General features: G+C 48.3%; 1 protein-coding gene across 3 annotated transcripts in view; it reads left to right on the forward strand.

The window, feature by feature from the left end:
• The first annotated feature begins 448 nt into the window (after nt 1–448).
• ZBED4 (zinc finger BED-type containing 4) overlaps nt 449–21,361 on the forward strand; it is a 30,989-nt gene continuing 10,076 nt past the window's right edge. The window contains exons 1-2 of one of the 3 annotated variants that reach the window (XM_028115468.2): nt 449–574; nt 2,625–2,701. The gene's annotated coding sequence lies outside the window, so the exon portion shown is untranslated. Of the gene's footprint in view, nt 575–2,624; nt 2,702–9,414; nt 9,448–21,361 lie in introns of those variants that run through there. The other 2 variants (XM_028115469.2, XM_028115471.2) reach the window with 2 other exon arrangements.

Consider the following 21,361-nt stretch of genomic DNA (forward strand, 5'->3'; position numbering starts at 1 on the left):
AGACCCGGGCTTTGCGGGGGAAGGGGGACGGGGCCGGCGCGCCTGGACTGCGCCTGCGCGGTCGGCCCAGCCGCGGCCGGGGCCGGGACCGGGCCGGCCCGCGGAGATTGCGCCTGCGCGGCCGGCCTGGCCGGGCCGGGGGGAAAAGGCCGGCGTGCGGAATCTGCACCTCAGAGGCCGGTCCGCACCAGCCCGGGGGCGGGGCCCACGCGCGGGGACTGCGCCTGCGCGGTCGGACCGGCCCGGCAGCGGGGCCGCGCCTGCGTAGCCGGCCCGACCCAGCCCAGGGACAGAGACCGCGCCTGCGCGGTCGGCCCGGGCTCGCCCCGTCAGCGGCGCCTGGGTCCCTGGTGCCGCCCGCCCAGCCGGCCCCGCCCCCGGCCCCGCCCCGCGCCGCGCGGGGCCCTGGGAGGGGCGCAGCGTCCGGCGGCGTCGCGGGCGGCGGGCGGCGGCGGCGGCGGGAGGGGCCGGCGGGGGCAGACAAAGCCGCGGCTAATGAATGGGAGCGCCCGCCCGCGCCGGCCGTCGTCCGCAGGCGGGCGGGAGCCGCGCCGCCCCGAGCCCCGTGCCCGCGGTGAGTGCACGGCGGGCGGCCGGGGCGGGCTTTGCCTCGGCCGCGAGCTCGCGCCCCGGGCCCGGCCGTCCTGGAGCGCCGTCGGGGGTCGGGGTCGGGGCCGGGGGAGCCGGGGGCCGGGGGGCGGGGCGAGGCGGGGTCGGGCGGCGGGGCCGGGAGGGTGGGGTGGGGTGGGGTGGGGTGGGGTGGCCGGGGTCGCCGCGACATTGTGTGCGCCGGGCTGGGGGCGGCTTCGAGGGCGCGGCCTCCCGTGGCCTGGACCCCGCCCCGGCCTCCCGACTCGGCCGCGGGGCCCGTAGCGCCTGGGCCGGCCCGGACCCCAGGACCCCCGGCCCGCGCCCCCGCCCCCGGGCCCCCCGGCTGACAGCTGGCGCGCGGCGGGGCCGGGCAGGTCGCGCCCGAGAAGCGTTTTCCGGACGGCAGCATTCTGTTGACAAAACACCTCAAGTGGGGGAAAGTTGGTGCGGCCCGCCGCCCCTCGCCTCCGCGGGCCGGGGGGGGGGGTCGGCTGCGGGGGGGGGCCGGGCCGGGCTGCTGTGCTGGGGGGCCTGGGCGGCCGGGCCGGAGGTCAGGGGCTGGGGGGCCAGGCCGGGGTGCTGGGGCTCCTCGAGTCTCCTCCAAGCACTTTGTCCGCCGCCGCTACGGCGAGGTGCCTTAGAAATTGCTTTTAGGGTTGTTTTCTAGATGTATTTCGTCTTCGGTGGTATTTCCAGGAAGAGACAGCCAACGGCGTCAGTTAAATGTCTCAGGAAGCACATGCTCGTGAGCTCGTTAGTGGTCTCTGTGTCGGGGTGCCACCGTTCAGGTTTCATGGATAAGATGTGAATCAAGTTGCAAAGTGTAATTGCACATGCTTTTCAATCGTAGTTGTTTTTCTAGACCCAAACTCGGTCATCTGCGTGTCTTCTTGCGCCCTTTTTCTGCGAGCCGCAACCCCCCCCTTGCTGGAGGGCATCCCGGCCCCCCTGCGGCCCCTGTGCTTTCTCGGGTGTGGGGGTGACCCTCCGTGCACACGTGCACCTCTCTGGAAGCAAGTTTCCGCCGGGCGGGGCCATCAGGAGCAGCTTCTGCTGGCATTCTCTTTGTAAAGAAAAAAAAGGGAAGTTATTTGTTTTGAAGTTAACTCTGACTAGATCAAGTGCATAGTTTTTACAAAATCCCCTTCAGGGGCGCCTGGGTGGCTCAGATGGTTAAGCGTCTGCCTTCAGCTCAGGTCATGGTCTCGGGGTGCTGGGATCGAGCCCCACCAGCCGCACATCGGGCTCCCTGCTTCTCCCTCTGCCTCTGCCTCCCCCCTGCTTGTGCTCACACTCTCACTCTCAAATAAATAAATAAAATCTTCTAAAAAATCCACTTCAGACTTTAATGAGATAGGTTTCATATCGAGGGCATCCTTTGTGACTTTTTATATAGAAATATTAATACTTGTTTTGTCTATATCATGGTGATAAAATTAGGAGACTTGAAAGGATTTAGTTGGAGTCTTTTAAAAAGTACTATGAATAAGCCAAATTTCACTTGGTCACTAAACAAAGCTACCTTTTGAGAGGAAAGCTCTCACAGGAGTTGGACTCGACTCTGAGGGCTTCCTGTGGGACGTTGGTGCAGGGACACACAGCTCCCCAAACCCTTACACAGGTCATCTCCCTGTCATGCTTTATGTTTTCTGAGTACAAGGTCTAGCACAAGGTAAGACATATTCTGTGAATCCAGAACGTCTCAAAGGACAGAGTCAATCCCCTATGTTGGAAGAAGGCTGGGGTTCAGTCTACCTGACAGGTGATTACCTGACAGTCGCCCCCTCCCGCACACACTGTTTGCTCTGGTTCTTCCTGATATTTTGGACATGAGGACTCTGCTCTCTTCTTTAATGTCACTACGTGCAAACAAGAAGGCTTGTAAGTAAGTCACACTGTGGAAAGAATGTTCTGGCACCCTGGAGAAAGATTTAAAGTACATTATGAGGGCAGTTGGTTGAATTCTGTGTCTGTGCCGTGAAGCTGCTGTGCGGTATCACTGAGTGGATGAAATGTGTGCATCTGCATTTCAGGCCCTGTCCAGCACAGACTTTGGAGAGTGAGCAGCCCTGGGAGGTGGAGCTCTTGGAGCAGGCGGACGGTGGTCATGGTCAGTGCACGCCTTGGCTTCCCTCTGCGTTTTCAGTTTTTCTTTGCCTGGCCTCAGCTCCTTCGGTTTGTGAACTCTGGTCTGATTTCCTTCTTCGCTGGGAGGATTGCCTTGTGAGGGGAGGGAAGCAGGTGAATGATGCCGGGCATGGCGCTGACATGGCACCAGAGCCTCGGATGGCTCTCCCTCGCCAGCATTCTGTTTCCTTCCGAGCTTCTCTGCACAAAACACAGAGTTTTCAGTCTGCGACTGTCGTTCTTCTAATTACTATTTGGTTTTTAAGGCACTATTTAAATCTCAGGGCTTGAGCACATAAGCTGTAGGATCCATTTTCTTATTTACGTTCTGTGTTTCAGTGAATTTAGCTACATAAAGAGTCACAGTGTGCCTCTGGCCCTGGCCGTCCTGTAGCCTCTGCAGTGTCGGGACTCCACAGATCTCTGGTCCATGCCCCTCCCAGGGGCTCACCCTCTTTATACCCCTGTCTTTCCTACCCTTCTCCCTCACCCCACTTTCCAGCACCCAGATGTTTCTTCGTTCTGAAATGGCTCAGATCACTTCCTTGTTAATTATTTGATAATGTGCTTTTGGTGGCTCAAATTCTGGAAGGCACTGCTAGGAGGAAAATAAAGCCTTTCCTTCTCGTGCTCCCTATTTCTGAGGCAGAGGGTCCTGGGAGAGGTGCTTGACTCTGTGAGGATTCTGGCCTCTTGCTCTGTACCTACCACGGTTCTGTCTGCTGCGGGCAGCGGTGGTTTTGAAAAGAAGGCCTTGCCCTCAGGGAACCTAAGCAGTGATCCTGGGGATAGACTTAAACCAAAGAAAAAGGCCCAGCAAGTGCTCCCAGGAAAAGTACAGGCAGGTGTGGACAGAGGTGATGGGCAGTTTCTGCTTGAGAAGTATGTTCGAGGAAGACCTCTTCTTAGAGGAAGTCCAGCCCTGAGGGGTCTGGGGCCATGGATGGAGGCCCCAAGGAAGAAGCATCAGTGCGGTGGAGAGGCTGACCCCTCTGCTTGAGCCCGAGTCCCGTGGGTACCTCTGGGTCCGCAGCAGCCTGTGCTCCTGCTCTGTGAAGGCCCCTCACTGCTGATGGCAGCCTGGGGCTGGGGTGGGGGACTGTCCCCTGCTGGCCCACCGCGGCACTTTCTAGGCGATGGCTCCTTGATCTGGACAGGGAGGACCTGGCCCCTTGGCTGTGTGGCCCTGCACCTGCTCTGTCCTGCTTCACTGCCCCCACAGATGTCAACCAAGAGGGACTGAGTTTTCATCCAAGGCCACTGCTAACTGATCCTCACCTTACAGTCTGCTCGCTTGATTGCCTCGTGAGGGAGCAGCATCAGAAGCATTGAGCTCTTCCGGGAGAGCTCCAGTTACTCTCTTGGAGAGCCCATATTCCACGTCCTGTAAGTAAAAGGACGCTTTAAAAATTCTTGGTAGCTTCCAGCCACGGCAGCAATTTCACACCTATCCCTCGTGGGACTGCCCTGGTCCCTGTGGGAAAAGGTAAGCAGCAAGGGTGCTGGTGTTGGGTAAAGGGGACCCACAAAACGAGTGAGCAGAACCACCCAAATAGCCCTGGTCTGTGACCCAGAACATTTCAGGGACAGAACAGGGACCAGCTGACCTTAGCATGGTCTGTTTGCTTGCTTTGGAATGTGCTTTGTTTCCAAGGTAGCCTTATCACGATTTCTGACTACATCTTATGGGAAGGGCTCTGGTTCTGGGTTTCTGAAGTTTAACCCTTAGCAGCTGTCCCTGGCTCTTGGTTCTGTCCCCCATCTCTGCATAGCTGGTACTGGATTATGGTTTTTCTTTGTGTGAGCACAGTGGCTTTGAGGCATTTGATGCTCTAGCCACCCCTAGAATGTGTTAGTTATGGTTAACACATGCTCAGAATATGCGAAAGGTACTCTCAGACATAGACCAGATCTGAATTTATGACCTTGGTGGGAAGACTATTGTCTCCAAGTGTGAACCAGGCAGGAGTGTCCCTGTGATTCATTGAGAGCGTGTGAACCCTGAGTTGGACACAACTGTGCTTCAGTGTTTGGAAGGTTCTATTATGACGTTTCTGACTTACAGAGAGTGCTTGTGAGAATGTCGCTGTGACTGCTACCTTCTGCCCATCTGGTGCTTGCCAAACTTTTCCAAAGGAAATTGCAGATATCCCAGCATGTCACCCCTAAATGTCCTTTTCTCCAAAGAAGAGGCAGAAAGGGACTCTTCTGTAGGACCCGCACACCATCATTGACCACGTGTAGGGCAGGGCCCGGGCCAGTCCCTGCTCCCATCCCCCCACTTGCCCACAGTGGTCTTTGGGAGCTGATGTCTCCAAACCAGAATTGAGTCTAGGTCATTATTGGCTGTTACGTCTCTTTAGTTTCTTTTCTTCGCAGAAAAATGCCTCCATGACATTGACCTTTGAAGAGTCTAGGCCAGGGGCGCCTGGGTGGCTCAGTCATTAAGTGTCTGCCTTCGGCTCAGGTCATGACCCAGGGTGTCCTGGGATCGAGCCCCATGTCGGGCTTCCTGCTCCACGGGAAGCCTGCTTCTCCCTCTCCCACTCCCCCTGCTTGTGTTCCCTCTCTCGCTGTCTCTATCAAATAAATAAATAAAATCTTTAAAAAAAAAAAAAGACTAGGCCAGTTGTCTTGCGAGTGCCCCGTGTTCTGGATCTGTTTTGCACTGTGCCGTTTAACTTGTTCCTCTGCTCCCCGTGCTCCCCATGCGCTGTGGTCTGATGGTAAGAGGCTCAGTTGGAGGCAGGCAGCACATTTTCACCAAGGCGATGCTCTGTGCTTCCTGCCGCACCATTCTGGGGGGCTGTCCTGCGGGTACTGATGCCAGCTTCCCTTGTTCTTTATCTGTGTTCCCTCATCTGGGCGTCCTGAAACAGGAGGACAAATGCTGGACCCTCCCCTTTTGTCACTACTCATTGGGGGAGCAGTGCTCATGACATTTAGCTTCACTGTGGTAAATGCTTCCGTTCTTCCTTTTTCTTTCTTGAATATCAGTGCAGAGTAATGGATTTTTATTTATTCATTGTACTGCGGCCTATTAAAGGCTTGTGTTTGTGTTTGGATGTTCACACGGTTGTAGCTGAGCAGCTGGGTGCCCCGCTGCGCGGGCTCCTGGTCCTCCCGCGGCATCAGCGGTGTTCTGAGAGCACTGCTCTGGCCCCGTGCCCTCCCTTCCCAACCTGCCGGTTTCTGTTGCTCCCAAGTGCTGCGGTCCCTTTCCATGCAGAAAAGTGTTGGTGTGTGCATTGTGTTTGCCTGTTATTGTGGCTGTAAGCACCTATCTCATGGACAGAAATAGGAAACACTTGTTTAAAACATGGTAAGTCCTGGGATCGAGCCCTGCATCGGGCTCCCTGCTTGACAGGGAACCTGCCTCTCCCTCTCTCTCAACTGTTCCCCTTGCTTGTGCTCTCTCGCTCTCTCTGTCTAATAAATAAATAAAATCTTTAAAAAAAAAATAAAACATGGTAAGTTCAAATGATATTTGAACCGCCGAACAGGGAGTCTGATGTGGGCCTTGATCCCGGGACTCCAGGATCATGAGCTGAGCTGAAGGCAATGGCTTAACCGACTGAGCCACCCAGGCGCCCAATTTCTTTGATTTTTAAAATTTATCCTTTTTTTATCCTGAAAATCTTGATTCTTAATGTCATTGGCATAGTTACTTATTTTATGCTCAAGTATACATAAAATCAGGTGTAAAATTAGTATATTGTGTTGCTACTACTAATAGGATCCCTTCGTAGAGTTTAAGGTATTTTGATGTTTGTTTCTAAGATTTTATTTTTAAGTAATTTCCACACACACCCACCGTAGGGCTTGAACTCACAACCCTAAAATCAGGAGTTGACCCTCTATGGACTGAGCCAGCCAGGCACCCCTAGGGCGCTTTTGTTTTTAAGTTCTTTTGGTTCTTAGTACATATTATGTTGAGGATGAAGTGCTGTGTTTGGAAACAAGCCTCTTGATGAATATTCTTTTGTCTGTGGTTGTGTTGCCCATCTGATACACAGTTAAGTTTTTTTGTTTCAGATTTGGAATTTTTAAATTTTATCTTTATGTTCAAAATCATTACATGGCCCAAAAGTCAAAATCATATGAAAGATATGATCAGAGATTTCACATCTCCACTCTTTATAGGCAGGCAACTGTTTTTATTTCTGTTTATCCTGCAAAAATCTTGGTTTCCTCTCTTGTCTGTCATAAAAGGTAGTAGCAAGTACTGTTTACACTGTGTGTCTCGCTTCTTTATTCACCACGTCTCTGACTGTAGCAGCCCTTCCTGATGGGTGTGGAGTGGTTTTCCAGCTCGGACTGGGGAGTGCTGTGGTGACGACTGGGGCCTGTGTTGTTTTCTGCTTGAGGAGTGCTGCCCTGGGGCCCTGGTCGTCGTCGTGGGGTTGCTGGGTCCAGGGATGTGATTGTAGGAGGTGTTTCCATGTGCCTCGCGGGCCCCGCCACGCGTATCGTCCCGTGAGTGCTTTTCACAGCCCCGTGGACAGAGGGTCTTTGCCAGTCTCACCCAGTGAGATCTAATTCTTGAAGTAGTGTTCCTTTAATATGCTTCAATTTGGATGTGAAAAGTGGAAAAATATACTTTACTAAATCGGATATGCTTGGTAGCCAGAGTGTTTGAGATCATGAAATAGATGGCTGTGTTAGTAAGTCACTGAGTGTGAGTAGCTGCCGGGCGGGAGCCGGGCCGCTCTGCCCCTGCCTTCCACATCTGAGTAGTTGGAAGGTGGTTTCTTTCACTCTTTCAATAAAAAATAACAGTAGATTCTCCAAGCCAGAACATTTCCATGCATTCTGCTTTTTCTAGCCTACGGAAAGGAACCTCTGATTAGCTACCTTTTACTCTTTGGTATTTTTGTGTTTGAAATGAAAACTAAAATAAGTTAGGAGACTTTGGTTTTGGGTGTCTCTCCTCTCCCGTCTCTTGGCTCTCATCATAATTTGGGATTGCTGTGCTTACTGTCAGAATATGATGTTACTTCCTTCGTCGCGGGAGTGCCCAGCATCTGGGTAGCCCTTGGGCTGCAGAAAGCTGGGGCTGCCTCCTGTCCTGGGGGACCCAGGCTGCAAGTTGTTCCGGAAGGATTCTGTGTTACGTGTTGTTGATTACCCTATTTCTGTTTGCCGGAGAATAGAGTCAGAATCATGGTGTTGGTTCCAGATGCCATCCAGATAAATCCCCTCCTGAGTTTTGGGGCAGGTAGCAAAAACCGAATTATTCTTTACACATATGTAAAATTATCAAAACTGCCACAGTAACATAATCCTTTGGTGGTTTGAAAACCAAAGACAACATACTTCTTTTTTTCCTTTAATTTGTGCTGAAATAGTAGGAAAACATTATTTTCTCTAATAGTAAACTGCTGGATCAAATAACAGTATTTTTCCTAAACTAGCAACATCGTTGCTATTTATGATTATGAAATAATATGAGCAAATTAGTCAAGCAGTAAAGAAATACATAGAATAGAAAGTGAAAGTCTTCCATGATTATTGCAGTGAAGTTTTATATACCCTTCCAGACATGTACGTGTGTGGGTGCCCTTACACCCAGGGCAGTCCGGGCCGACCTCTCATCTGCCATGAGGGCCGCCGCGGGGGGCACTCCCTCCTGCTCAGGTGGGACAGATGCATCATGGGGGGCACTCACATGGCAGCTGCTGAGGGATGTGTAGATGATTCCCAGCTTTTAACTCTTTTATTTTTTAAAAAAGATTTTATTTATTATTTATTTTACAGAGAGAGAGAGTACTCACATGAGTGGGGTGAGAGGCAGGGGGGAGGGACAAGCAGACGCACACCCAGCGTGGAGCCTGACGCGGGGCTCAATCCCATGACCCTGAGATTCTGACCTGAGCCGAAGTCCAGAGTGGGCCACCTGACCCACTGAGCCACCCAGGCGCCCCTTGCCTCTTCTTGTGAAGCATTACATACATGCAGAGAAGTGCTCATCTCAGTGAATCATCACCAGTCAAGAGATGGAAAATTGCCCCTGTGCCCCCGGCCCCCCCAACCCTAAAGTTAATAATTTTCGCAGCTCGTCCCACTGTCCTTCGAATTCGGGAGCGCCCGCAGCCTGTGTTGTTTGGTGTCTGGCTCGTGGTCGCCAGTGTAGTTGCTGGGTATGATGGCAGTCGCTTCATCTTGCTGTGGGATCCCCACCGCCTGGGTCTGTCCCAGCGGGTGTCTGCCGTCGGTGGCCGGCTCCCGACCGTTAGGAGTCCTGCTGTGAGCGTCTCTGGACTCGTCCTCTGCTGCGTGTCACAGGCATCTTGTTGGCGTGAGACCCTGTGAGTGGTCATGGGGCGATACCAGTTTTACCAGGTAGCTGTACTTGTGTGTCGCAGACCGTCAGCAACATCCAGCATTATCAGGCCAGAGAGTGTGTGTGTGTGTGTGTGTGTAGCCATTTTACAAGGTGTACATGGCTGTGGCCTTAATTTATATTTCCTTGATTTTTAAGTTTCTTAATTTTAGTATGGCCTGATTGCCCATCTTGCCTCGATAGTTCTGTTTTGCTCTAAATCAAGGTTAAAAGGATCTTTTTCTCTAATATATTCCGCATTGTTTTGCCTTTAGTGTGGCCATCCACGTAGTGTGGCCGTCCATGTGGTGTGGCCGTCCACGCGGTGTGGCCGTCCACGCGGTGTGGCCGTCCACGCGGTGTGGCCGTCCACGCGGTGTGCTTCGGGGGATGGCGTGAACTAGGAGGTGAGTGTTGTTTTCTCCACAGAGCGATTGAATTGTCCTGGCACCGCCATTTATTGAAAAGGTCCGTCTTCCTCGCTGCTCTGCAGCATCTCCAGCATAAGAAATCAGGTGTGTGCAGACGTGGTGCAGGGGTCTGGTCCAGGACTCCCCAGCCTGTGTCAGTCTGTTGGCCCCTGGAACCAATACCACGATGTCCTCAATGTAGTTTGATAAGGTGGTTTTTGTTTGTTTGTTTGTTTAAAGATTTTATTTATTTATTTGACGGAGAGAGGACGAGCAGGGGGAGCGGGAGAGGGAGAAGCAGGCCCCCGCGGAGCAGGGGCCCGACTGGGACTCGACCCCAGGACCCCGGGATCACGACCTGAGCCGAAGGCAGCCGCTTCACTGAGCCACCCGGGCGCCCCTGTTTTTTTGTTTGTTTGTTTTTCAGAAAAGCTTTTTAATTTTAAAGTCTAGCACAGACACAGGAACTGGATGAAGTAAACGTACAGCTTGAGGGGTTATTATAAGGTGGACGTTTTTGTGACCGTCGATTTGGTCAAGAAAGAAACTTTGGCCACAGCCCCAGAACCCTCCCTTGTAGCCCCTCCCTGTGCTGTGTCCGTCCCTCCCTCCTCCTGACAGAAGTAACTTCTTATCTCACCATTATGGCCGTTCCTTCCTTTTCTTCATAGTTTGATGGCTGAATTGCATACCTCCAAATAGTAGTTAAGTTTCACCTATTTATTCAGAAGATGCTGGGGGCGCCTGGGTGGCTCCGTCGTTGGGCGTCTGCCTTCGGCTCAGGCCATGGTCCAGGGTCCTGGGATCGAGCCCCCATCGGGCTCCCTGCTCGGCGGGAGGCCTGCTTCTCCCTCTCCCCCTCCCCCTGCTTGTGTTCCCTCTGTCGCTGTCTCTCTTGTCAAATAAATAAATAAAATCTTAAAAAAAAAAAAAGAAGATGCTGTAGCTCAACCCCCAGCTCCCATGGAAGATGGGAAGGACTCATGGAAAATATTACTCAGATTCTTGCATGTTGATAGTTTTATGTGTCCTTTGTACTTGAAAGTCAGTTTGACTGTATGTAAAATCCTCAGCTCACATTTTTTCCTTTGGATACCTTAATTATTATTCTCTTGTCTTCCAGCATAAAGCGTTGCAAATGCATGGTAATTTTACTTTGTTTCCTGTGTAAGTGACTTTGTTTTTTTTGCCTGAATAGTATTCTTTTTTACTGTTGTTAGGCGTGGATTTCTCATTCAGATGGCATGCCCTATCAATATGGAGCTCCACAAGTTTTATTTCGGGAAAGGGTTTTAAGTTTTTAGTATTCTGTTCCCCGGCTTTGTCCCCTCCATTTTTGCAGGGTGGGGAGGGGCTCTGATTGTGTGTGTGTTGGATCTTCTTTACCATCCTTTCAGTTCGCTTCTCTGGGGTCTTTTTTATTCCTTCATTTCTTTTCCATTAAAAAAATATTCCTTTCCTCTTCTGTTGCTCTTAGTAAAATCAGTTGTGGAGTCTATTTGTTCTTATGGTGCTTCTAACTTAGTCTTTATTCTTGAAATGGTACTTTACTTTATTTCCTAAGATTTTCTTAGGACCGATAACCTCATTTCAGTATTCTAGCCTGACTTAGGGTGTCCTTTTGTGTTATTTTAAAATATCTTGGGCGGCTGGCTGGCTCAGATGGTTAAGCATCTGCGCTCAGCTCAGGTCGTGACCCTGGGGTCCCAGGATCAAGCCCCACATCGGGCTCCCAGCTCAGCGGGGAGACTGCTTCTCCCTCTCCTTCTGCCTGTCTCTCTGCCTACTTGTACTCTTTCTCTATCTCTCTGTCAAATAAGTAAATAAAATCTTTAAAAAAAAATAATAATTCCTCCTTGCCATGTAACTCAGCATACTCACAGATTTGAGGGTTAGGACACAGACTTCTGAGGGGCCCATTATTCTGTCTGTTGCATTTGGTTTTATATAACACTAATTTTTTGTTTTTTAGGTTTTTTTTTAATGTAAGGAGATATGATTTAGACAACATTTTCTGGCTTTATGGTGCTTCCTTCCCTGTGGTCCTCTTGTACTGTGGAAAACGTTGGGGCCTCCTTTGTGTATCTAGTGATCTGTAGTTCTTCCTTGCTGTTTTTGTCTAGCTTTGGGGTAGAGGTGATGTGACCTCTCAGACTGAGCTGGAAATTATCCCATCCTCTTCTGTTTTCAGAGTTTGGGGCATATCGGTACTATTCCTTCTGTAAATGTTTGAAAAAATTCACAAGTGAAGCCATTTGGGCCTATGACTTTCTTGCAGGAAGATTTTTAAATCACTAATTCAATTTTGTACTTGTTATAGGTCCATTCTGGTTTTCTCATTCTTCTCGAGTCACTCTTGGTAACTTATTACTTTCTAGGAACTTTTCCATTGTACCTAAGTTGTTGAACTTGTTGGTGCCAAGTTGTTCATAGTATTTTCTTATATTCCACTTTGTGAGGAATCAGTGGTAACGTTCCCACATTTTCACAAACTTTGTCTTGTAGTCTTGGTTAATCTAGTTAAGGATTTGTTGGTTTTCTTGATCTTTTAAAAGAATCAACTTTTGGTTTTGTTGATATTCTGTATCCCTTTTCAGTTTTTCGTTTCATTCATACCACTCTAATCTTTATTATTGCCTCTTTTCCTGCCTTTTTTTGCAGTATTTTTTAAGGTGAATGCTTACATTATTTTTTTTTACATGCATTGTATGATTTCAGGGTTTTTTTTAAGTTTTTGTTTAAATTCTAGTTAATATGCAGTGTGATGTTAGTTTCATGTATACAACATAGTGAGTCAGCATTCCTATATGCTTTTAGTTTTTTGGAATTTACTGAGATTTGTGGCCTTCTATATGCATGTGAAAAGAATGTATTCTCCGGTTTTGGGGTGGAATGTTCTGAAGAAGTGCTTACCTTATTGATTCGAGGTTCTTCTTTTCTAATATAGGTATTGAAAGCTATAAATTTCTCTTTGAGCACTTCAGCATCTTATAAATTTTGGTGTGTTATGTTTCATTTGGATGAAAATACTTCTTTCTTAAGATTTTATTTATTTATCTGACAGAGAGAGAGCAAGGGAGCACAGGCAGGGAAGGGGCAGAAGAAGAGGGAGAAGCAGACTCCCCGCTGAGCAGGGAGCCCGATGCGGGACTCGATCTCAGGACCCTGGGACCATGACCTGAGCCGAAGCAGACGTTTAACCAACTGAGCCACCCAGGCGTCCCGCAGATGAAAATACTTTCTAATTTCCCTTGTAATTTCTTTCTGACACATGGATTATTTAGAAATGTACTTTTATTTCCAAATATTTATTGATTTCTCAAATTCTCTTCTGTTACTGTTTTATAATCTAACTGCGTTGTGGGTGAAGGACATACTTGTATAGTCTCGGCCCTTTGAAATGTACGAATGCTTGTTACCTGGCCTCTCGTGTGGTGTTTTGTGTGCAGGTGAGGGGAGTGTGGGTGAGGCGGGTGTCGGTGTAGCTGCTCAGCAGGGCGGTGGATGGTCTTCTGCAGCTCTGCTGGCTTCCCGTCCCACTGTCCTGGCTGACCTGTCTTCAGGTTTGCTGGTTCTTCATGAGTCTGAACTCCTCTAGTAAATGTTCCCCTTGTACTTCTACATTTCAGTGTCGTGATTTTTGCTTGGTGCTCTTCTATAATTTTTCTGTCTATATTGATATTTATTCGGTGAGACATGTTATTCCTTGTTTTATATGTTGTTTTTATACACTGTTTCCTTTAATTCAGTCAACGCATTTCTAATGCCTGATTTAAAGTCTTTTTCTAGTAAGTCCAACATCTGGGCCCTCTCAGGGACAGTTTCTTTGGACTGCTTTTTTTCCCCCATGTATGGGCCATACTTTCCTGCTTTTTTTGTATGTTTTGTAATTCGTTGGTTTTGTTGAAAACTGGACATCAGAATCTCCTCCCTCTCATGTTTGTTGTTATTGCTGGAGTCTTGTTTTGTTTCAGTCTGTTTCTTTCATGGCTTTCCTGAACGAATTCTAGAAAGCCTGTGTTCCTTGTAGTGTTTAGCCACTGAAGTCTGCTTGGGTAGCTTAGTGGTCAGTTCAGGATTGGTCAGAGATTTCCTTTAATGCCTTCCTTAAATGCCAGGTGTGTCTGCCATCTCTGCTAGGGGCTGTGTGTGCATGTGCACCTCTGTCCTTGAGCACTTTGTCCTCGCCTTCACCCTCTGACCTTGAGCACTTTGCCCTCGCCTTCACCCTCTGACCTTGAGCACTTTGCCCTCGCCTTCACCCTCTGACCTTGAGCACTTTGCCCTCGCCTTCACCCTCTGACCTTGAGCACTTTGCCCTCGACTTGACCCTCTGCTTGCACAGCATTTCAGGGGCAGCCAGGAGGGAGTGATTGGGGTGTCCATCCAGGTCTTTCCTGGACGTGTGCACAGTTCTGCACATGCATGTCCTTCTGCATCCCCAGGAATTTGTCAGAGCTTTTCTTTCTTTCTTTCTTTTTTTTTTTTTTTAAATTTTATGTATGGGCACCTGGGTGGCTCAGTTGGTTAAGTGACTGCCTTCGGCTCAGGTCATGATCCTGGAGTCCGGGCATCGAGTCCCGCATCGGGCTCCCTGCTCGGCAGGGAGTGTGCTTCTCCCTCTGACCCTCCCCCCTCTCATGCTCTCTCTCTTTCTCTCTGTCAAATAAATAAATAAATAAATCTTTGAGACAGAGAGAATGAGAGAGAAAGAGAGAGAGCATGAGAGGGGGGAGGGTCAGAGGGAGAAGCACACTCCCTGCCGAGCAGGGAGCCCGATGCGGGACTCGATGCCCGGACTCCAGGATCATGACCTGAGCCGAAGGCAGTCACTTAACCAACTGAGCCACCCAGGTGCCCTGTCAGAGCTTTTCAAAGCTCCCCATAGACCTCTTGTTCCCCAGATCTTCCTTTTAAACCTCTGGCGAGGCTCTTGGCTGGCCCCAACTGGTACTGTAGCTTCAGGCAGTTGTGGTGTTGAAAACAAAGAGCTGCAATTTTTTTTTTTTTAAGATTGTATTTATTTGACAGAGAGGGACACAGCGAGAGAGGGAACACAAGCAGGGGGAGTGGGAGAGGGAGAAGCAGGCTTCCTGCTGAGCAGGGAGCCCGATGCAGGGCTCGATCCCAGGACCCGGGGACCATGACCTGAGCCGAAGGCAGATGCTTAACGACTGAGCCACCCAGGTGCCCCTTTTCTTAAAATAATTCTTGTGGAAGTATTGTAATAGAGATTAGAAAATGCATTCCCTTCAGCAGGTACCAAGTCATGGCCATGCGTTTATCAGTATCCCCCACTCAGTTATTTTGAAGCAAATACCAGAAATCACATTTCATATGGACATATTTCAATAAGTATCTTGGATAGAGGAGAGTCTTTTAAAAATTTTATCCACAATACCTTTATCACAGCTTTAAAACAATCTTTCATATCAAATGTTCTGTATCCAGATTTCTCACATTATCTAAAAAACGTTTATACATAGTTTGCTAGTTAAGGTCAGGATTCAAGTATAAATTGTTTGTTAAGGAAACTGGGTTGTTTGTCCTGAAGAATTTCCCATAATCTGGATTTTGCTGCTTCCATCCCTCTGGTGTTGTTTAAATACGTTCCTCTGTCCCTTGTAATTTTTTTGTTTTATCCCTTGTTTTCAGCACTTCTTAAACAAAAATCTTGGGTTTGGTAGGGCTTCTTGAGCCTGTGGTCTGCAAATGTTCATTCATGGCCGGGAATCGCTGTGCTGTCAGGCCGCCTCTTTCCCATGCTCTTGTTTCCCCCCTTCCCCGTTCATGCCTGTGTGCCTGGGATGGGTTTCTCAGCCTCTCTGTGGAGAAAAGGCAAAGTAAACCATCCTCAAAAGACTGTCGTGTGGTTTATTATTTATTTAAAAGATGTATTTATTTATTTGAGAGAGAGAGCGAGCGAGCATGGGGTGGAGGGAGAGGGAGAAACTTTAGCAGACTCCACGCTGAGCATGGAGCCTGATTTGGGGCTTGAGATCATGACCTGAAACCAAGACTTGCATGCTTAATCAACTGAGCCACCCAGGGGCCCCTGTCACTTGCTTTAAGAGAGATAATGCAGGTCTGACTCTTAAAAGATGGCCCATGGTAAACACTCAGTAAGTATTAGCTCTTACCATCTCCATCATCCCTCAGTGTTGCCCCGAGAGTCTTGAGAGAGGGCCAGGGTCAGCCTAGAACAAGATGTTAGCCTGGAAGGAAGAAGGGTGGGTTCTTCCAGCCCCGGAGGGGGAAAGGCCCACCTGGTCACCTGTAGAGGACAGAGGACAGCATGGTCCAGGAATGGGAAAGTGAGCACTGGGGAGTGAGGCGGCGGCCAGCACGGGAGCACGGCTGCAATGCACGACTAGTGTCTTTCTGTAGAGGCCTTAAGACCTTTCCTCCATGGATGACTGTGCCTTTGGTGAAGGATGGCAGTGTCCCCTGTCCTTTCCATCTGCCTGTTCCCCGGGCTCCAGCACAGTGTTGGCGGGAGCGTGGCTGAGGTGCCGTTCTGCAGGGCACACGCTCTGTCTATCCCTGCGCACTGTGTTGGCGGCGATAGCTCTTTCCAGGCATCCTCGGAAGGCTGGGGACTCGTCTTCTCTGCCTTGTCGAGCACTTTTGTCATGAATGGGGACTGGAGTGGTACATGTCTTTATGTAATGTGACCATGGCTCTCCTCCGTTATTCTGTTAATATTTTACTCTCATGATCACCCCACTTACTCATGGTATGATATCTGTAACTTGTTTTTTAAAAAATATTTATTTTAGAGAGAGGGAGAACGTGAGGGTGGGGAGGGAGGGGCAGAAGGTGGGGAGAGGACCTCAAGCAGACCCCTGCTGAGTGTGGAGCCCACCTCCACAAGGCACGGCCTGAGCCCAGATCAAGACTCAGAGGCTCAGCTGACTGAGCCACCCAGGTGCCCCTTGATTTGCTGAAGTCTAAGAAGTTGCTGAGTTTGTTGAAGTTTTTCTGTGATCATAGGGATACGAATCTTCTTGTAGTGTCTTTCTGATTTTGGTATCAGGGTAATACTGCCTCATGAAGAGCTGTAAAGTATTTCTTTTATGGAAGAGTTTGTGTTTCCCTGGTTCTTTTTCTTTAACATTTGGTAGAATTCACCAGTGCGGCCAGGTGGGCCTAGAAGTTTCTTTTTTGGGAAGGTTTTTAACTACAAGTTCAATTTTTTAAATAGATATTTGGCTTACCTCTTTATTGAGTTTCTATAATGTGTGTCTTTCTAGGAATTTGTTTGTTTCATCTAAGTCGCTGAATTTATTGTCATAAAGTTATTTATGTACTTCTTTGTTATCCTTATTTCCTGTGAGATCTAGGGTGGCACCCCTCTTTTGGTCCTGGTGTTGGTGATTTCTGCCTTTGATCTTACTGATCTTTCTAAAGCACCAGTGTTTGATTTCTGTGACTTCACATCTTTTCTCTGTTGTTGTCCTTTCTCTGTTTACTTTGGGATTAAATTTGCTTTACTGTTCCTTGTGATTTTTTCCTTTGACCCTTGGCTTAATATAGAAGGGTTATTTATTTGAAAACAATTTGGATTTTTCCAGATATTCTGTTGATTTCTTTTTCAACTCCCTTGTCAGAGACCTTTCTTTGATTGATTTTGTTTCTTTCACATTCATTGAAGTTTGCTTTATTGTCCTGAGAACAATGGATCTTGAATGTTTTGTGTCCATCTGTAAATAATATGTATTCTATTTTTGTTGGCTGAACAGTTCAATAAACGTCAATTAGGTTGTGTGATAATAGTGTTCTTAAAGCTTCTGTTAGCGCTACTTGATGTTCTGTCTGCTTGTTCAGTTAGATGTGTTGAATCTCTGTGATTGTGACCCCATCTCGTCTCCCTTTAGCTCTTTAGGTGTGCGTGTGTCTGGTGACTTGGCCCATTGTCACTTTACGCAAGTGCCCCTGTTGTCCCTGACACGTCATTCTCAGTCTCCCTCTAATGTGAATGCAGCCACTGCACCTTCCTTTTGATTAGTATCAGCATGGTGCACCTTTTCCATCCTTTGGCTTCTAACCTGTTTGTGTGTTTATGTTCAAAGTTTATTTCTTGTGGGCGAGAGTCTCGCTTTTTTATCCAATCTGACAATCCCTGCCTTTTAAAAAAGCAGGTTTAATTGTGTGTCTAGGGAAACTGTCCCGTCTCTCCTTTACTCTTACTCTCTAGTCACAGAATATGTCACTTCTGGTCACCAAATGTGTGGGTGCTTTCCCCCCCATGACCAGTTCTCCAGCCCACGTGGGGAGTCCTCCTACTGAGCTCACTTCTCATACCATCTGCCCAGAGTTAGTGTCACATCCCACCAGGAAGGGCTCAGTCCCACGAGACTGCCCCCTACTCGGGCAGCCCCCAGGTGGGGCAGGTCCCGGGATTACCCACAGCCTCTGTCTGACATGGCTCCAAATGGGGTTCCCAGGAGCCTCTTCTGGAATCTTCTGATCTGCTAGAGCCGCTCACGGAACTCAGGGGAGTGCTGACCCCCAGTCCTCCGTTTATCACTTAGCAAAGGGTGTGATGAAGGATACAGATGAAGCTGGATCCACAGCTTCTATCCTGTCTCTATCCACAGCCGGGTGGAGACGAGCAGGGTGGGTCCTGAGAGGGTCCCAAGCACAGGAGCTTCTGTCCTCGTGGAGTTGGGGTGTGTCACCCTCCTGGCATGTGGACTTGCTCATCAACCTACAGCTTCCTGAACCCCACACAAGTGTGGGATTTTTATGGAAGTTTTATGACATAGGTGTGATCAGGTGTTCACTGCATCCCCGGCCCCGTTCCCGCTCTCTGGAGAATGGGGAGCAGGGGTGAAAATCCCAGCTTGGGATCATAGCTCGGTCCCTCTGGTGACCAGTCCCCGCCCAGGAGCCCACCCAGAGTCGCCTCATCAGAACAGAAGACGCTCCAGGCCCCCAGGAGGTCAACAGGGTTTCAGGAGCTCCACGCCAGGACCCAGGGGCAGAGACCAACATGCGTGTTTCTCATATTATCCACACTGAGATTAATTGACATTCAGTAAATAGCACATGTTTAAAGTACACAGTTTGATAAGTATCTACACATACACACATTTATATCCTGTTTATATAGGTAAACAGCTGCTGTCAACCTTGGTGTGGACATAAGCCTTATGTGTATGTCTGCATACAGCTAATTTTCAACAGAGGTACAAAGGCATTTATCCTTTGTTGAAAAGGATAGTCTTTTCAGCAAATGGTGTTAGAACAGTTAGATATTCATATGCAAAACAATGAATTTAAATATTTCAAAGATCTAAATATATAACAAAGTGGTAAAACTTCTAGAAGAGAAAACACAGGAGAAAATCTCTGTGACTTGGGTTAGGCGAAGATTTCTTAGCATAACCCCAAAAGCATAATCCATAAAAAACCAAATTGGTAAATTGACTTCATTAAAATTGAAAGCTTATGCTTTTCAAAATACACTGCTAAGAGAAAGACAAGCTTAAGACTGGGGGAAAATAATTGCAAATCACATATGTGATAAAGGGCTTGTTTCCAGATATGTGGAGAGCTCTCAGAGCTCAGTATTAAGAACTGCCCAGCGGTGCCTGGGTGGCTCAGTCGTTAAGCGTCTGCCTTCAGCTCAGGTCATGATCCCGGGGTCCTGGGATCGAGTCCCGCATCGGGCTCCCTGCTCCGCGGGAAGCCTGCTTCTCCCTCTCCCACTCCCCCTGCTTGTGTTCCTGCTCTTGCTGTGTCTCTCTCTGTCAAATAAATAAATAAAATCTTAAAAAAAAAAAAAAAAGAACTGCCCAGCCAAGTGGGAGCACAGGCAAATATTTCACAAAGAGCTGCGAACGGCAGATAGGCACCTAAGATGCTCAGCATCGTCACGCTGTAAGGAACACACCTTCGGTGTTTGCACATCTTAATACTTTTTCCCTTTCTTGCTGTTACTTTTTAATACTAGCCATCCTAGGGGGATGAAGTGATCTCTCTTTGTACTTCTGGTTCACACTTCTATAATGATTAATGACATCAAGTCTTTTCCATGTGCTTTTTGGCCATTTGTGTATCTGTTCCAGGCCTTTGTCCATCTGTGCGTTGGGTAGTTGTTCAGTTGTAGAACTATTTATCCTGGATATTAACCCCTTATCAGATATATGATTTGCAAATATTTTCTCTCATTCTACATCTTGTCTTTTCACCCAATAGTGTCATTCGATGCATAAGTTTTAAATTTTTCAGTTTTTTTTCCTTGCTGTGTCCTCTTGTTTTATTTCTGCTGCTATGTCTTCATAATTATTGATCTTTTGTGTTTAAACTGCTGTCAACCCTATCCAGTATATTTTTGGTTTCAAATACTGTATTTACATCTCTAGAAATTTCATTCAGTTTTTTTTTAAGATCTTATTATTTGATAGAGAGTGACACAGCGAGAGAGGGAACACAAGCAGGGGGAGTGGGAGAGGGAGAAGCAGGCTTCCCGCGGAGCAGGGAGCCCGATGGGGGCTCGATCCCAGGACCCTGGGATCATGACCTGAGCCGAAGGCAGATGCTTAACGACTGAGCCACCCAGGCGCCCCTAGGTCTTTTTTATAGTTTGTCCTGCTTATCATGTTTATCATTTCATTTACCTCCTCAAATTATACTGTTGTGTGCGTAATGCCTATTTTAATGTTCCTTGTTTCCTAATGTTATCCCCTGTGTACCAGCTGGGTCTGTGTCTGTTAATGGTCTTCTTCTGGTTGGGGGTCATGTTTTCCTGCTTTTTTTGTGTGTCTGGTAATTTATGTTTGATGTCAGCCATCTCGAATTTCACTTTATTGGGTGCAGGGTGTTGTTACATTCCTGTAAGTACTGTTGAGACTTGTTTTGGGATGTGATTAAATTAGTTGCAGTTTCCCCCTCTTGGGGCTTGTGCTGAGGCTTTGTGAGGGTGGTTCCTGAGCTGCCTTTATTCTCTGCCTCCTGCTGAGTTTGTGCCCTTCTGAGAATCCTCCGTGTTGGTTCCTCTTGGAAACACAAGCCAGTCGCAGCCCTCCGAGCCCTGGTAATTCTTCCATCAGCTTTTTCCTTAAACTTACCTGATCCATCAGCCACAGACAGTAAGGGAACCCTGTACAGATCCCTTGGGCTCTGTGGAGCTTCTTCCTCTCCAGTACTCTGTCCTGCAGATTCTGATTCTAGCCAGACTGCCCAGTGGGGGCACCGGGTCTGTGCCCGTTCCTGCTCCCTAGACGGTAGCCTGTGCTCGAGGTGACAAGCCTGTCGGCCGTAGGGCCCACCTCACTCATTTTCCGTGTCCTGGATCACTGCCCCATGCTTCCTGTTCTTTTGTCCAGGGTCTGGAAAACATTGTTCCATATGTTTTATCTGGGATACTAGTTGTCTGATGTGAGAAGGTGAGCCCACCCCCATCACTCCATCATGGCCAGAAGCAGAAGTAGCTGTAAGTCCTCCAACTGTGCTTTTTTAAAAAAATCTGTGTAACTATAAAATATGTGTCAATCGACTTTATATGTTAAATTTATTATATACTGTATTTTTACGATAAAATGAGCTAGAGAAAAGAAAATATTAAGAAAACCCTAAGGAAGAGAAAATACACTTACAGTGCTGTCCTGTAGTTAGCGGGGGTGGGGGGGGGGTGGGGTTTCTGTGTATAAGTAGACTTGTGTAGTTCATGATCTGCTGCATTTTCCAGTCAACAGTAGTTAAGTTTTGGGGGAGTCAGCAGTTACATGTAGATTTTCGAGTGCATGGGGGTCAGTGCCCTAACTTCCTTATGTCGTTCAAGGGTAAACTGTAATTTTATTTATTTCTGGTTCTTTGTATTTCCATACTGATTTTCAGCTCTGCTTATCAGCTATGGCAAAAAGAGCATTTTGGGATTTTGATTAGAATTGCATTGAATTTATAG

Source organism: Eumetopias jubatus, unplaced genomic scaffold, assembly GCF_037043125.1.
Source record: "Eumetopias jubatus isolate StellerSeaLion01/CBP00866 unplaced genomic scaffold, mEumJub1_p1.0 scaffold_8, whole genome shotgun sequence".
Lineage (NCBI taxonomy): Eukaryota > Metazoa > Chordata > Mammalia > Carnivora > Otariidae > Eumetopias > Eumetopias jubatus.